Source organism: Canis aureus, chromosome 9, assembly GCF_053574225.1.
Source record: "Canis aureus isolate CA01 chromosome 9, VMU_Caureus_v.1.0, whole genome shotgun sequence".
Taxonomy (NCBI): Eukaryota; Metazoa; Chordata; class Mammalia; order Carnivora; family Canidae; genus Canis; species Canis aureus.
In genome coordinates, this window is record NC_135619.1 from 47,400,948 (window position 1) to 47,413,536 (window position 12,589).

Sequence of the window (12,589 nt, forward strand, 5' to 3'; positions counted from 1 at the left end):
AACCATGCATTTGGGTAGTCTGTCAAGTTTTATTCACTGTAGGAAACCAGCTACCCACTGATTAGCAACTCTCCATTCCACCCCCACGCCTAAACCCCTGGCAACCACCCTTCTATTCTTTGCTTCTCTAAGTGACTAATTTAAGTGGGTATAAAATTTCAGTTATACACAATGAATAAGTTCTGGAGATCTGGTGTACAACATGGTGCCTATAGATAACAACAGTGTTATTGTACACTTAAAAATCTATTAAGAGAGTAGATCTCATTTAAGTGTTCTTACCATAACAACAAATTAAAAAAAAAAAAAAGATGACTTGTAAAGTGTCATTTCTATGGACCAACCAACCAAGTTGTGGAATTTCACTATTCAAAAATCATTGTTATAAACAGAATTTATCTATGCATTAAAAAGAAAAGGAAAAAAAAAGGAACCTCCCTAGGGTTTTCTGTCAGACACTGTAGAATTCATAGCCATAATGCCAAGAGAAAAGAAAGTTTGAAAATAAAAAACAAAAATCTGGGGGCACAATTAGAAGGAACAGCCATAATCACTAGCTTATTTATTGATTTCAATAGAAAACAGATACTTAAGGAGACATTTGTGGGCTTTCTAAAAAATTCTCCCCATTGATGGGATGAAAGCTTGTGTGTGAAGCTCACAGTATTAACATAAGTACTAGTAAATCAATCTGCAATGTAAGGAAGCACATGGCCAAAGGGAGAGAAGCAGTAGGAAACAACTCATTTAGGTAGCATACCTTGCATAAAGACTATCTAAGCCAGAGAACTAAAGTGGTTTAAGATACAAGATAGCGGGCAGCCCTGGTGGCGCAGCGGTTTAGCACCGCCTGCAGCCTGGGGTGTGATCCTGGAGACCCTGGATCAAGTCCCACATCAGGCTCTCTGTATGATGCCTGCTTCTCCCTCTGCCTGTGTCTCTGCCTCTCTCGCGCTCTCTCTGAATAAATAAATCTTTAAAAAAAAAAAAAAAAAGATACAAGATAGCAAGAGCTCCTTCTGTAAGCTTCCTTGAAGGGTGGGACATGAAAATTTAAGTTACTAAATGGTTCCTCTTAGAACACTCTTAATTTGTATCATAGTGGGTGGGAAGTACTAGAAAGGGGATGGTGGGTAGTTATGAGATAAGAGAGAAAGGTGAGTGAAGCTTGATTACTGAAGGCTTTGAAATCACTTCTAAACTGTGGCAAGTTTGAGCAAGGTGGCTGAGAACAACCAGCCTCACAATACTAGCACAAACTATTTGGAGAAAATCCTTCAAATCTAACATCTTCACCAAATGTTACAGATGACTCTGGGGACTTGGGCAATAGGAGGCACATGGTAAGTAGCTAAATGCAATACAGTAGTTAGAAAGAGGAGGGGATTCGCTACTGGTTAATGAAAGCTACAGAACAGTGTCTAAAAAGGGAGAGTGGAAGAAATCTTACTGAAATTTTCTATAAACATACAAGTATAGTCTACTCTCACCTAAAAATCAAATCAAATAGGCATGTATATAAGGATTGCTACATCAGTTGTAAATGAACTAACCATTTAACACGAAAACTCTGAGACTGACTTGAAGTCTGTTCAGCCAGAACACTCATAGAACTGAAATTACCTATAATTTGAAGCATTACTGAAATAACCAGAGTCACCAAAGCGCTGAGTAGCAGCACTACTGATTCAAACCTGATCACTTACTATGTGTCAAGTACTGTCTTTTGTTCTAAGGAAGACATAAAGCTAACCGGGACAGTCCCTGTTTTAATCACAGAAATTTATCCTTTTCCCTGTCCCTTTCAGATTTTGGAAAAACAAATTAAAGTCTCAAGACCTAGTCACAAATTCAATTCCATAAATGACCAGATATGTGGACTAAAATAAGTCAGTGTACCTCTGATCCTCGGTCTCTTTTTCTGTAACATAAGGATTACAAGTTCTGCCCTCTCTACCTCAAAAGATAATTGCTAGTGTCCAGTAACGTGAAATCTGAAAAAAAAATCCTTTATGACCTACAAAGTATACACTATAAGAGTAGTTGTCAATAAACATTGGTGCCTGCTAATGCCCCAAAATGGATAGTTTGGCAGAGTTCCCTTCAATTTAAAAAGCATCTCATTTTGGAACAATGTGACCATCCTTTCTATAAGGGTAATTAATATAAGAGGTGCTTAGGTGGCTCAGTTAGATAAGGGTTTGCCTTTGGCTCAGGTCATGATACCAGGGTCCTGGGATCGAGCCCTGCATGGGGCTCCCTGCTTAGCAGAAAGTCTGCTTCCCCATTCCTCCTGCTTGTGGTTTCTCTTTAAAATAAATAAATAAATAAATAAAATCTTTAAAAAAAGGGGGGTGGGTGGGTAGTGTAAGAATGTTAATTGCAGCATGTTTTGTGGCAGGGTGGAACTGATGGCAATTTAGGTATCTATCCATTAGGGAATAGAAAAAATATGGTTAAGAGTTAGAATAGCTGAAAAATCATATACAAGGTAATAGTTTTAAAATGTAATGTCAATAATACAACAATATCTTCTTATAAATTAGAAACGCATACACACAAAACAGTATACCTACTTACAAAAGATGCATTAGAATGGGTACTTATGGGAGAAAGATACAGGATGAAGTTTAGGGATGAAGGGCAAAAATAAAGCCAGAGAGAAACCTTGTATGTACTGATGATGACAATGTGTTATGGAGCTAAAGGATATAATTAATTCAGCTATCATTATCTATAATCCAAAAGAGGGGAGAGGGATAAAGAAAAAAAGACTGGGACTCAAATGACTTAAAAAAGTGATTGAATGACGAACGTTGGTTATAATGTGACAATAAGTTTTTTAAATGTAATAAGATTAAAATGGGTGCTTGGTCTTAATTCGGAATTTGCATTTAGAAGTCTAAATGCAAAAAAGATCACATAAGAATGACACCACTGTAGGACTGAGAAAGGAACTTTGTTTTGTTTAAGAGCTTTGTAAAGTTAAACAAGAAATGCCTTTTTGTGGACACCCCCCCACCCCCCCGCCACTCATCTCCAGGTCTAGAGACTTTGAGCTTCCTTATGCCTAAGAACAGTAACAGCAGAAGAACAGCTAATATTTATTGAGCATTTAATATAGGTACTAGTTTTGTGCTTTACATATGTTATCACATCTAATCTTTTCAATGAACACGTGAAATGATTATTACATTTTACAGATGAATTTGAAGATGAGGCAAGAGATGAAGTAATTGTACAAAAGGTCACATAGCTCTTCAAAAAGCCAAGACAGTTAAGTCAGGATAGTTGATTCCTGAGGTGTGAATTTTAAACCATTTTGCCATACTTTATCTTTGTAGGAAATAGAAACAACTGCTTTAGGAAAAGAAGTCTGGGGGGTGCCTGGGTGGCTAGTCAGTTAAATGTCTGCCTTTGGCTCAGGTCATGATCTCAGGCTCCTGGGACTGAGCCCAGCAGCGGGTTCTGTGCTCTGCTCGGTAGGGAGTCTGCTTCTCCCTCTCCCTCTGCCCCCACTCGTGCTCTCTTTCTCTCTCTCTCAAATAAAATCTTGAAAGAAAGAAAGAAAGAAAGAAAGAAAGAAAGAAAGAAAGAAAGCAAGCAAGCTAAGCAAGGCTGCCTATCTTGAGAGTCAACCTGCCTATGTTGGAATAATCATTGTAGAACAGTTTCCAAGAATATGATATTACAGAGGAAGAACCGGTCATTCTGGAGGTCTGTCACCTTACTCAGAGTCCCTATTGGTTACTTTCAGGCAAGAGAAGGAAAAACTCTTCATGTATTTTAGATTTTTGTCTATAAAATCTAAAAGTTATAAAGTAAAAAAACAAACCCCCAAAAAACCCAAAACCAACAATATTTAGCCATATTATGCTGGAAACAATTCTAGACATAATTAAAATGAAACAAAACAGTCCATTAACACCAACAATGGTAGCCCCTTGTTGAATTATGAATACCTGACTGACAAACACCCTATTTCCCCCCATCAACCTGCAGGTTTCTCTATCCCAAGATAATCTCAATTTTCCCTAGGTGTCAATCAAACTCGTTTGTTTGCTTAATGGTAAAATATATGTAACATAAAATTTAACTTTTTAGCCATTTTTAACTGTATAATTCAGCAGCATTAAGTACATGCACAATGTTGTACAACCATCACCACTAACCAGATCTACACCATTTTCATCATCCCAAACAAAAATTCTGTACACACTGGACTGTAACTCCTCCCTTCTCTTCACCCCTGGTAACTTTATGTCTCTAGGAGTTTGCCTATTCTATATACCTTATATAAGTGGAATCTTACAATACTTGTTCTTTTGTGACTTGCTTTTTTTCACTTAGCATAGTATCTTCCAGGTTCACTTATGTTGTAACATGTATCAGAATTTCATTCCTTGGGATCCCTGGGTGGTGCAGGGGTTTGGCGCCTGCCTTTGGCCCAGGGCGCGATCCTGGAGACCGGGGATCGAGTCCCACGTCGGGCTCCCGGTGCATGGAGCCTGCTTCTCCCTCTGCCTGTGTCTCTGCCTCTCTCTCTCTCTCTGTGTAACTATCATAAGTAAATAAAAATTTAAAAAAAAAATTTAAAAAAAAAGAATTTCATTCTTTTTACAAGTTAAATAATAATCTATTGTATGTACATGCCACATTTTGTGTATCCAGTCATCTATCAATGGACATTTGGTTGTTTCCACATTTTGGCTATTGTGAATAATGCTATGAACACTGGTGTAGAAGTATCTGTTTTGAGTCCCTGCTTTCAATTCTTTTGGGCAATTATCTAGGAACTGAATTGCTGGATCACATGGCAATTTTTTTGATAATTTAAGGAATTATTCAACTGTTTCCCTGAACAGCTGCATCATTTTACATTCCAACAAGCAATGCCCAGGGTTCCAATTTCTCCATATCCTCACCAATACTATTTATCTTTGCTTGTCTTCTGGAGAAAAGTCATTCTAGTGGATGTGAAGTAGTATGTCGTTATGGTTTTGATTTTACTTTCCTAAGGCCAGTGATATTGAATACCTTTTCTTGAGTTTATTGGCCATTTGAATATCATCTCTGGAGAAACATCCTCCAAGACCTTCACTTATTTTGAATTGTTTTGTTGTTGTCGAGTTGTTAAGAGTTCTTTATATTCTGGATATTAATCCATTATCACATGTAAGACTTGCGAATATCTCTCATTCTGTGTATCTTTAAATCTCTTTAGTGTCTTTGGATGCACAAAATTTTTAATTTTTGGTAAAACCCAAATTATTTTTTTCTTTTGTTGCCTGTGAATTTGATGTTATATTCAAAAAATCAACAAACCAGGACACCTGGGTGGGTTAGTGGTTGAGCGTCTGCCTTTGGCTTGGGGCATGATCCTGGAGTTCCAGGATTGAGATCCTGGGATCACACCCTGAGCCAAAGGCAGATGCTCAACTGCTGAGCCACCCAGGCATCCCTATAAGTATTATTGTATTTGATGCTTTTGTATATGGATTTAATTTCCTTTTCATATTGTTTATTGTTAATGTATAGAAACTAAACTGATTTTGTGTGTTGAGTTTGTATCCTGCAACTTTGCTGAATTTGTTATAGATTCTAACAAGTTTTGTTTGTGGAACCTTTAGAGTTTACTACATGTAAGATTATGTTATTTGTGAATAGAGACAATTTTACTTCTTCCTTTTCAATCTGTATACCTTTTCTTGCCTAATCATTTTGGTTAGAAATTTTAATATCATGTTGAACAGAAATGGTGAAAGAAGACACCTTTGTTTTGTTCCTGATCTTAGCTTTCACGCTTACATAAGTAAGTATGATGTTAGCTATGGATTCTGCATACATGGCCTTTATCATATTGAGGAAGTTCCCTCCCATTCCTACTTTGTTTTTAACAAGGAAAGGTGTTGAATATCTTCAAATGCTTTTTCTGTATCTGCTGAGATGATCATGTTAGTTTTTCCTTCATTCTATTAATATAATTACACCGAGTGATTTTCTTTCACTGAATCTTCTGCATTCATGGAGTAAATCCCATTTTGTCATAGCATATATTTCTCTTAATGTGTTGTTGAATTAAAACAGTGTAGCTCGATGATCACCCTTAGTAGTCCATGTGGAGGCAATTTCTGATCACAACCACAGGAAGTACAACCCAAGCAGAACCTACTAGCTTCACTGAGTTGATGAAATGGGGATTAAAGTTTGAAGAGGGTGAGGTCGCTGAAAGCTGCAGGGCAAAGTTCTGCAAAAGAGGAATGTACGCAGAAAAAGAGATCCAGGTATCTGCATGAGTCTTTACCCAATACTGGCCCATGCGTATGTTGAGTCAAACTCCACAAAGCCAGAAAAACAAAAACTAGGAATTTGTATGCTGAATAAGTCTCAGAGTTCACAAAGTGTAGGGAGATTTTCAAGTTCTGTCCAGCCAGAATGGAAATCTTCAATGGTTCCCTTGAAAATTCTGTGGACACTAAGAGCATACCTCATTTGTAGAGCTGAACTATACCTAAAGTAAATGCTACTTTAGAGTAAGAAAAGGTTATAAACAGGACTTCAGGAGGTCAAATTCATCTACAAGTTACTTAACTGTCTGCTAAACAAAGTTTAACATTATAACATTAACAATGGTAATAAAACAAAATACAGATATGCAACAATGTAATATTCACAACATTCAGAATCTAATTAAAAATTAACATGCTAAGAAGCAAGAAAACATGACCCATAATCAAGAGAAAAATCAGTCATTAGAAACAAAGCCAGAAATAATAAAGGATGAAATGGGCAGACAAGGATGTTTAAAAGGCTATTGTAGCTATGTGAAGATAAAAGTCAAACATAATGACAAAATGGAAGATTTTTTTCAAGTCTTAATCTACTGAGTTGATTTTTGTATATGGTATAAAATAGCAGTTGTTTCATTCTTATGCATGTTTGCATGTCTTTGCATTCTGTCTAGTTTTCCTAACACCATTTTTGAAGAGACTATCCTTTCCCTATTGTATATTCTTAGTCCCTCTGTCATTAACTAATTGACCATACATGCATGGGTTTATTCCTGAGTTCTCTATTCTGTTCCATTGACGTAATGTATGAAAATGGAAGATTAAAAAAAAAAAGAAAGAAACTTACAGGTTTGAAAATTACAATGTCTGAAAGGAAAAATATACTTGATGTGATTAACAGCAGATTTAATACCACAGAGGAAAAGATCAATGAATCTGAAGACTTAGAAGGGAAACCACAGTAACATGTAGGATAACGGCAATACATAACTGGAGTTCCAGAAGAAGAGGAAAAAAGGAAACAAAAAATATTCAAAAACCACAATTGGCTTGGGTGCCTGGGTGCTTCGGTCAGTTAAGTATCTGCCTTTGGCTCAAGTCATGATCCCAGGGTCCTGGAATAGAACCCCACATCAGGCTTCCTAATCAGTGGGAGCCTGCTTTTCCCTCTTTCCACTTGTGTTCTCTGTCATTAGCTCTGCTCTATTAAAAAAAACAAAAACAAACAAAAAAACACAACTGTTTCAAATTTGCAAAAAATATACACAAACAGATCCAAGAAGCTCAACTAACTCCAATCAGAATAAACACACACACACAAAAAACCCCAGCAAAGTATATCATAACCACATTCTTAAAAACCAAATATAAAACGAATCTTAAAAGGAGTCAAAGGAAAAAAGGGCACATGAGTACTAAGTTGCAAAGATGAGAATGACAAGTCTTCTCAGAAACTATACATGCTGTAAGGCAATGAAACATCATCTTTAAAAAGCTAAAAGAAAAATAAAGATCAACTTAGAATTTTATATCCAATGAATATAGCATTCAAAAAGAACAGCAAAATAAATATTTTTTAGAAAAACAAAAGTTGCAAGAATTTGTCACAAGATCCATACTATGATAAATGTTAAATCTTTCAGGCAAAAGAGAAATAATATTGAATAGAAACTGGATCATATAAAGGAATGAATACTACCAGAAATCATGAATACATGGGTAAATACAATTTAAAATGAAAGGGAAGGACATAGATACACTAAACAGCTGGATGGGCCCTTTAAATATAAAGCAGACTTCAGAAGATGGAATAGGGACAATTCCTAAAGAAAAAGGAGTCAATTTATCAAGATGACATTAAAGCATTAAATCTGAATGGACACAAATAACAGAAATTAAATATTTATGGAGCAAACACAAGGCAAATAAAAAAATGACAGTTCTAAGTTTCAACACTTCTCTCCCTATAATTGATAGAACAAGTAAACAGAAAAATCAGTAAGAATACAAAACACTTGAGCAACACTAAGAACCAACCTGACCTAATTTATCTTTTACAGAACAAAACACCCAACAACTATGGAATAAACATTCCTTTCTAATGTATAGGTAATATTCACAAAGATTGACCATAGACTGCTCTATAAGTCTGTCTCGATAAATTTCAATAGACCTAAATTAGAAATCAGCAAAAATAATGGTTTCTTTTATTGGGCTGCCGTAAAAATAAATACCATAGACTACATAGTTGAAATTTCTTTTCTGGAAGCTTGGGAAGTCTGAAACCAAAGTACCGGGGATCCCTGGGTGGCTCAGCGGTTGCATCTGCCTTGGGCCCAGGGCCTGATCCTGGAGTCCCGGGATCAAGTCCCACATCGGGCTCCCTGCATGGAGCCTGCTTCTCCCTTTGCCTGTGTCTCTGCCTCTCTCTATCTCTCATGAATAAATAAATAAAATCTTAAAATAATAATAATAAAAATAAGATAAATAATAAAACCAAAGTACCAACAAGACAATTTCATGCTTAGGCCTCCTCTTGACTTATAGGTGGCCACCATCTCACTATGTGCTTCTTTGTGCATGTGCAGAGAGAGAGAGGAGTTCTCTGGGTTTCTATAAGGACACTAATTCTACAGGATCAAAGCCCCATCCTTAACTTCTTTTAACTTTAATCACTTCTGTAAAGGCCTTATCTCCAAATATAGTCACACTGAGGGTTAAGGCTTCAACATATGAATTTGGAGGCGGGGAGGGGCGGGGCGGGGGGGGGGTAGGGGGAGGACACAAACATTCAATTCATAACAGTAAAATATTGTGGGATGCCTGGGTGGCTCAGTGGCTGGGTATCTGCCTTGGCTCAAGGCGTGATCCTGGGATTCGGAATCGAGTCCCCATTGGGCTCCTTGTGGGGAGCCTGCTTCTCCCTCTGCCTGTGTCTTTGCCTCTCTCTCTCTCTCTCTCTCTCTGTGTGTGTCTCTCGTGAATAAATAAAGTCTTAAAAAGAAAAACCCAAACAATAAGATATTGGAAAAAAAAAATCTCTCAATGTTTGGTAAACAAATAACCCATGAGTAAAAGATTAAACTATAAGGGAAAATAAAAAACACTGTAGTTGAATGACAAAGACAATGAAATCACAGTGTATTAAAAATTGTGGGATGTAGCCAAAGGAACAGTTAGAGGAAAATTTGTAGCTTTACATACTCACAGAATAAAAAAAAAAGGTACAAAATCAATGACCTCAATTTCTAACTTAAGAAGCTAGGAAAAGGGCAGCCCAGGTGGCTCAGTGGTTTAAGGCCACCTTCGGCCCAGGGTGTGGTCCTGGAGACCCAGGATGGGTCCCACGTCGGGCTCCCTGCATGGAGCCTGCTTGTCCCTCTGCCAGTGTCTGTGCGTCTCTTTCTCTGTGTGTGTCTCTCATGAATAAATAAATAAAATATTTATTTTTTAAAAAGCTAGAAAAAGAAGACTAAGATCAATCTTCCTTTTTTCTTCTTCTTCTGGAACTCCAGTTATGTATTGCCATTATCCTACATGTTACTGTGGCTTCCCTTCTAGGTCTTCAGGTTCATTGATCTTAGTCTTCTAAGGACTAAAGGAAGTAAAAAAAAGAAAATAATACAGTGAAAAAAATTTAACAGAGCCAAAGGACAGTTCTTTAAAGGATTAATAAGGTTGATGAATTGGTAGCAAGACTAATCCAGCATATGTAATTTATGAATTAGCAATTTCAGGAATACCAAATGGATTATTACTATATATTCTAAAGATATTAAAATAAGAATATTATGAATAATAATGGTATTTTCAATAAAATGGGAGAATTCTTTTTTTTTTTTTTTAAAGATTTTATTTATTTATTCATGAGAGACGCACAGAGAGAGAGAGGGGCAGAGACACAGGCAGAGGGAGAAGCAGGCTCCATGCAGAGAGCCTGACGTGGGACTCAATCCAGGGTCTCCAGGATCATGCCCTGGGCCAAAGGCCACGCTAAACCGCTGAGCCACCCAGTCTGCCCAAATGGGAGAATTCTTTAAAAAAAAAAAAATCACAAATTATCAAAACTGACTCAAGAAGAAACAGAATATTTGAATATCCTCATATCTATTAAAAATATCTCCAACCATGTTAAAGATACTGAATTCACAATAAAAAATATTCCCACAAAGACTACTTCAGGCCTAGAATGTTACACTAGTGTATAATAGCAAACATTTAAGGAAGAAATAATTCCCTTATGCAAAAAAAAAAAAAAAAAAAAATCCACGATAAGTTTCTCAGCCCATTTTATGAGAATAAGATAACCTTGATACTAAGGAGGTGGGGGGGTGGGGAGTGAAATAGGTGATGGGAATTAAGGAGTGCATCTGTCCTGATGAGCACTGGGTGTTGTATAGAATTACTGAATCACTATACTGTACACCTGAAATTAATATTCTATAGTATGTTAACTATACTAGAATTAAAATTAAAAAAATGTTTTTTAAAGATATTATTTATTTGAGACAGAGTACACATGAGAGAATGAACAGGGGGAAGAGCTGAGGAAGCTCGACTCAGGGCTCGATCCCAGGACCCTGGGATCATGACCTAAGCTGAAGGCAGCTGCCTAACTGAGTCACCCAGGCACCCCTAAAAATTATTTAATTAATAACTATTACTTCCCTGTTTTTTACCCTTACACACACAGCTGTTCCATATCTCCATGACTTTGTCTTCTTCCCTTTACCTGGAAACATACTTCACTGTAATTACATGTTTAATGATCTCTTCACCCTACTACAATAATTAGTTCCAATTATGAATAAACTGCTATAAACATTTGTGCACAGGTAACTGGCTTTTGTTCATTTTTATGTCTCCTGTGCCCATACAGCACCTCCTAAATATACAGACCTCAGCCTGTGTCAAATGACTGTCAATGCCATTGGAAATAACACCCAGGCCAGGAACTCCTAACATTTCTAGTTCTAAGGAAATCTAGCAAGGTTTAAAAATGTCTCTGTAAGACTCTAGTAAGCTTTTTCATAACCCTAAAAAAGGCGGCACAAAAGAAAAAGAAAAATATAGAAGGGAAAGGCCAATGACTTTAAAATTCCTATGACACAGGTCACTCTGCCTTTCCTGGATGACTTACCTCCTATCTTGCTGAAGTCTATTCTCCATATAGCAGAGGTAATGGTAGGCACCATTTAAACACTTTAAATGAATTGAGTTATCTTTTGGTAAAATGCTTAGAACAGTGCCTGGTACAGAGTCTGTTATATAAAATTATTTGTAAAACAAAGAAATTCATTTAAGTCTCACAACTCCATGAGTAGGTTCGAGTAATGCTCTCATCTAAGGAAAATGAGGCATATAGAAAGAAGTGTGGTAACTTACCCAAGGTCACACAGCTAGTAACTCCGCATTCTGGCTCTTAATCACTATGCTCTGCTGCTCACTGAAATTATATTAAAATTCAATTCTCTTCTGTATCCACAGTATCTAGCAAAAAAACCCATGCCCTATAGTCGCTGCTCAATAAATATGTGTGGATTTAAAGAATGAAAGAATGATTCAAATGTGTGACTGAAGAGATGAAAAGACTAAGTATATTTTCATTCAAAACTATTATATGCTCTACAGAAATCCTCTGGTGCAAAGATAAAATATGTCACTTGTTCTTTGCTACCTCGTCCACAAGACATGAACAAGTAAATATCTACTGACAAATAGAAAGAGGGAAAAATCTTTAACACTGAAGGAACAAAAAGATGGTGTAACAACCCAAAAACATGTTATGCCCATATCACAATGCTCCATCTCCTGGGAGCAACAAAGAATATGGCTTCCCAAAGATGGTTCAGGCAGTACCTGCCAGGATGTATACGAGGACCTCTTTTTATTACTCTGTAAAAGAAGATTCAAAGTAAAGGAAGCATTGCCAAGTGAGTCACTCAAAAGGACATTGAGGAAGTAGGCCCTATGCACCTCTCTGGTTTCAATTCTCAGAATACCATGAATTTCTGACTTTTGCCAATTGGATAAATCCTTCTACTGTGGACAAGAGAGGTAATATGGGCAGCCCGGGTGGCTCAGCGGTTTGGTGCCACCTTCAGCCCAGGGCTGGGTCCTGGAGACCCAGGATCGAGTCCCACATCGGGCTACCTGCACGGAGCCTGCTTCTTCCTCTGCCTGTGTCTCTGCTTTTCTGTCTCTCATTAATAGATAAATAAAATCTTTAAAAAAAAAAAAAAAAGCGAGATATAATGTAACACCTGTTAGTTAAATAGCCAATCCTGCACTAATCAGTT

General features: G+C 37.0%; 1 protein-coding gene across 1 annotated transcript in view; it reads right to left on the reverse strand.

Annotated features, from left to right (window-relative positions):
- Positions 1-12,589, reverse strand: part of SYNJ2BP (synaptojanin 2 binding protein) — a 38,246-nt gene that overhangs the window by 17,985 nt on the left and 7,672 nt on the right. The window lies entirely within an intron of this gene.